The 5,641-nt window shown below is 33.7% G+C and overlaps 1 long non-coding RNA gene across 1 annotated transcript in view; it reads right to left on the bottom strand.

Moving 5' to 3' along the window:
- LOC111088103 overlaps positions 1-5,281 on the bottom strand; it is a 14,832-nt gene extending 9,551 nt beyond the window's left edge. Inside the window, exon 1 of the long non-coding RNA XR_002612696.1 lies at positions 5,271-5,281. This is a non-coding gene — a long non-coding RNA (uncharacterized LOC111088103). The remainder of the gene's footprint in view (positions 1-5,270) is intronic.
- Between the last annotated feature and the right edge of the window lie 360 nt (positions 5,282-5,641).

Below are 5,641 nucleotides of genomic sequence, written 5' to 3' on the forward strand. Positions count from 1 at the left end.
TTATTCCGTACTTAAATGATCCTCAATTGATGTTAGAATGTGTGAATATTGTTGGTACAAGAAGCTTCTGGTACCCCATGAAGTTTAACTGTGTATTGCTGAATTGAATGATTACGGATCAAATAATATAAAACACTATTTTTATCACTGTGATATATAATGATATTTATGTGATACATAGCTTACTATACCTTTTATTCTTTCACATCGCGGATGAAAATTGTTCGATGTTTACTATAGAATTACATCACTAATTACATAGCATTACATAGAACAAAGAACTTTTAGGTTCCCCATGAGACGAGAAGCGATAATTTTGGATAGGTACGAGAAAACTAACTATATAGCGAAATATGTTTTATGTTAACTTAAAGAACAACATAATACCTGACGTTATCTTTTCCCACTATAAGTCTGCTTTTTCTTTTCCTGGGAATACTGTTTCACATTGGTAAAAAAAATCGCGTCTAGTTTAAAGATTTTTTCTTTTTTGCCTGCATAAGATATACATTTTAGTAACCCTGTACTGAATTCTGCCTGGGGGTTATTGGTCTTGTGTCTTGAGAAGCCACTAGAGGCAGTTACAGCATGTCACAATGATTAACTTCACCATGATCTTATCGCAAGGAGGCATATTACTGCTTAACAAACATGTCAAGAACTGTCACCCCTTCAGAGATCACCACAATAAATCAACGGGTAGATATGATCTTTGTTAAAGACACAGAAATTTTGTATATCGTCTGTAAATTTTTTCTGATCCACTTTATACCAAGGTTGAAATAAGTGAGTTGAACCATTTCTTAAAGTCACAACATTTACCGCTATTATCTAGTCACTCATGTACACTACCTTTATACCTCATATACACTACCTTTATACCTCATATACACTACCTTTATACCTCATATACACTACCTTTATACCTCATACACTACCTTTTTACCTCATATACACTACCTTTATACCTCATACACTACCTTTATACCTCATACACTACCTTTTTACCTCATATACACTACCTTTATACCTCATATACACACCTTTATACCTCATACACACTACCTTTATACCTCATACACACTACCTTTTTACCTCATATACACTACCTTTATACCTCATACACACTACCTTTTTACCTCATATACACTACCTTTATACCTCATACACTATATTTTTACCTCATATACACTACCTAACCGCTTTACGTGATTGGTTTGTTTGTTTGTTTTGAATTTCGCGCAAAGCTACTCGAGAGCTATCTACGCTAGCCGTCCCTAATTTAGCAGTGTAAGACAAGAGGGAAGGCAGCTAGTCATCACCACCCACCGCCAACTCTTCGGCTACTCTTTTAGCAAAGAAAAGTGAGATTGACCGTCGCATTATAATGCACCCACGGCTGAAAAGGCAAGCATGTTCAGTGACCTATTATCAGGAATAGAGTATGTGGATAATGTAGAGCAAATCAGTGAGGTGTAAACATTTGTTTGTAATATAAACAACGGTATATCGGAGAAGTCCATCACATATATCAATGAGAGCTGTTGTTTACAATTTAGAAAAAACAAATACTATGAATGTTTGAATGAATGAAAGTTAGGCCTGTGTAGTCAGTCGTGTGCGTTTTCTTTCTCAAGGTCCTAGCTTATGTAGTCTTCATTGCAAAAGGCTTCGTTGTAAGGCTCTCACATCTAAAGCACACAACCCCTACTTGTGCTTTCCATAATCCTTCTAGTTTACGACAACGACGGTTTCCTAGCAACCATTTCAACAGTCCATCATAAAGAAATCCATAAGCGCTTCGTCTGGCCATTTCCCCAGTATGTATTCGTATGAAATGACATGAATAATGGTATAAATTCATCAGCTGCTTGAGGTTTGTGACGGTTGAATTAATATGTTCATGAAGTAGCTTCTGTGCACGTGACTAGTATGACTTTTCCGGAAGAAAATCTTTCTTCATTATGTTGGGTACTGTTGAATCCGACCTTTATGTTTGGGGATTCTCACCTCGCCTTTACAAGACACCGCACTTTGCTTATTACAACTAGAGTAAGACTTGTTGGAGGTCTCTTTCTGGATGGTGCTGGTGTCCGAAGTTGATCCACATTCCTTTGTTTTTTTACCACGACTTGATATAGGTTGTAGTTGTTACGTGACTTGCTGACTTGCATATTAAAAATCTTTTTTTATATAAGCAAAACTACACCGAAGATAAAAATGCGGTAAACAGATATTTTCAAGTTTGATTTTGGTTCTCAGGTCACTACTCACTTGGTGTAAGATTATACAATTTTTTCTTAATTTTATTTTGTTATATTTGCATTTCCAGTGGTTCGACCGTAAGTCTCTGACTTCGGATTTCGATACACGTGGGGAGCACAGCACAAATAGCCCGTTGTTTAGTTTTGTAATTGACAACGAACAAACTTTATTTGTATATTATATCTTGCCATTTTAACGAAGTGTCTTTAAAATGATATTGTGCAATGATATATGTAAGTAACCTGCATATATGATTATTTCAGCTTCGCGGTATTCTATTTTGTGTGTGATTCAAAAATTGGATTTAGGTAAATCAATTAAAAGAAAATAAAGTTTAATATTTTTATTTCCCTGTTAACATCATCCATGAACTGTACATATTAAAAGCTTTGATTTAACTGACAAGATTCAAGTTTTTTGGGAAAAGATAGATATTCTAAACTTTGATGACAGTATTTTTCACCCAAACAGAGTGATTTATTTTTAGCCGCGGCATAGCGGCTCATAAAACGGCTCTGAGTTTTTTTTTCTTTTCAAGTACAAACTTTTAGGTCATAGTTCCGCCATTTCTTGACAGATTTGAGATCTAGTTACAGTTTTGGACTTCGGAGGTCACACCCTTTCGATTGATCACATATTTGATCACGCCAAAGGTCTCATAGGCTGACGATAGGCTGTTCCAGATGCTGATGAGTAATAAAATTGAATCGGGTATACACGCGCACCACACTTGTATTGCTTGTTAGTGCACAAAAAAAAAGGTCTCATAGATTAACTTACTCTAATCCTGCCTAAAAGAATTTCAAGTGTCGAAGCTATTGAGAATTTCCTCTTGTTTAGCTATTACAATATAAGATATGAAGTAAACGATAGAACGTAATGAGTGTAAACAAGAAAACGTAATCAACAGCAACCGAGAATTTAAGTTATGAGTAATCAATTTAATTATCATAAAAAAACAACTCTGAATATGGAAAAATATAAATAAATTATATAAATACATTGTGTACAAACAGAAAAGATGCAGGCTAGAATATTCTGTTTAAGCACATACACAAAGTTAGCTAACAAAACTTATTAGTAAAAGCAGTTTATTCTGAGAAATTAATAAGTTGGAGAATATGAGACTGAAGTTAATTTTCCGGGCAGGCAGTCATAAGATATGTGTGCTAAATTTATCTCTTTCCTTAACTAAATTAGTTTAGTCTTACCTCCGCTGAGGATTTTCCTTTGAATGTGTATAAATGCCTGAATACTGGCAAGTAAAACACTGTAGAAGCTTGCTGAGAGAGGTTTTGAATAATATATCGTTTTACAGTTAATTTTAAAATTTTCTTTGAAAACTTTCTAGAATTCATGGATTTGTTTTTGACATTTAAAGACACATTTAGTTCAGGAACGTTGTCTTAAAGATTGAAATACTAATATAACGTCTCGAACACATTTAGTTCAGGAACGTTGTCTTAAAGTTTTAAATACTTATATAACGTCTCGAACACATTTAGTTCAGGAACGTTGTCTTAAAGATTGAAATACTAATATAACGTCTCGAACACACTTAGTTCAGGAACGTTGTCTTAAAGTTTGAAATACTTATATAACGTCTTGAACACATTTAGTTCAGGAACGTTGTCTTAAAGATTGAAATACTAATATAACGTCTCGAACACACTTAGTTCAGGAACGTTGTCTTAAAGTTTGAAATACTAATATAACGTCTCGAACACACTTAGTTCAGGAACGTTGTCTTAAAGATTGAAATACTTATATAACGTCTCAAACACACTTAGTTCAGGAACGTTGTCTTAAAGTTTGAAATACTAATATAACGTCTCGAACACACTTAGTTCAGGAACGTTGTCTTAAAGTTTGAAATACTTATATAACGTCTCGAACACATTTAGTTCAGGAACGTTGTCTTAAAGATTGAAATACTAATATAACGTCTCGAACACATTTAGTTCAAGAACGTTGTCTTAAAGTTTGAAATACTTATATAACGTCTCGAACACATTTAGTTCAGGAACGTTGTCTTAAAGTTTGAAATACTTATATAACGTCTCGAACACATTTAGTTCAGGAACGTTGTCTTAAAGATTGAAATACTAATATAACGTCTCGAACACATTTAAGAGTAAAAACTTTAAGGCATCAGTTTCTACAGGAGCTTTATTTCCATTATGACATCAACAAAGAAATAGATAAATGCCATTACATGAGTGTTAAACACCTTATGCCTTTTATTTCGGTATCTATTCTAAGTTTCCAATGTACAAGCAATACACGAAACGTAATCTTCATGTACTCATCTTAATCAGTAGATATTTTAAGTTCTAAAATTAACCTTACGCGGAAGAAGCTTATTAGTCAATAGTTTGAATAAAATAGTTCGTTACGTGAACAAGAGTTCCTGTAGTGTTATATTATCTACAACTTTGGTTTTGAAATTAATTGGATCATTAATTGTCTCTAACATGGTGTGTGTTTTTTCCTGCTTGCAGTGGAAAGGAATGAAGCAGTTGTGCACTGTGATGAACAACGGAAACGGTTTTCCAGCCCCATCTTCTGGTGTTTCTTGGCACTAAAGATTTTTAAATCCTGCAATCGAAAAACTTATTTGCAGCGAGCCTTTTCTGCGGAATGATAATAATCTCATCAAAAAATAAAATACGTCCTGCCTTTTTCATAGTTACGATCTCCTAAGCATAATTCATCCTGATAACCTTTGTTAGATGACGAAGAAATAAAGTAACCCGATTTCTTGAAATAATAAGACATTTGAATAATAAGACCATTGCTATTTTCTACACATCATCCGCCAGATGGTTCTTTTTACACTATTAAATGTATTTGTATGGGTTCGAATAGTTTAGTCACAAATTTTATTTCTATGGCTCTCGTAGAAAGTTATTGCAAAGTCTATAATGTAGCGTTCAATCTATCAAATCCATAAAATAATTAACTGACTAACTGATTAACTGACTACTAACTGATTAACTGACTACTAATAATATTAGACTTTTAATCACCAAAAATGAATTATCATAATTAATTTAGTTTTTCTTTTAACTGAGTCGTTAAATTTATGGTATAGTTCAACGATCAAACAATCAATTCGGGAACTGCAAAACAAAACCATCACGGTTATATTTGTAAAAAAAAAAGGGCTTACACTTTTGTTTCACACGCCATATTTTTACATCTTAATTTCTCTGTTAAACTTCTATTTATGTCTAAATTACATTTGACAGCGTTCGAAATACGGACTCACGCATAAAACTAAAGAGGCCAACATTGGCGAATGCAACATGTCTCCGCCACACATTCTCAACTTGACGAGTTTTGACAGAAGAAATATCGTGAAAAACACACAGAA

This window comes from Limulus polyphemus, unplaced genomic scaffold, assembly GCF_000517525.1.
Source record: "Limulus polyphemus unplaced genomic scaffold, Limulus_polyphemus-2.1.2 Scaffold3130, whole genome shotgun sequence".
Taxonomy (NCBI): Eukaryota; Metazoa; Arthropoda; class Merostomata; order Xiphosura; family Limulidae; genus Limulus; species Limulus polyphemus.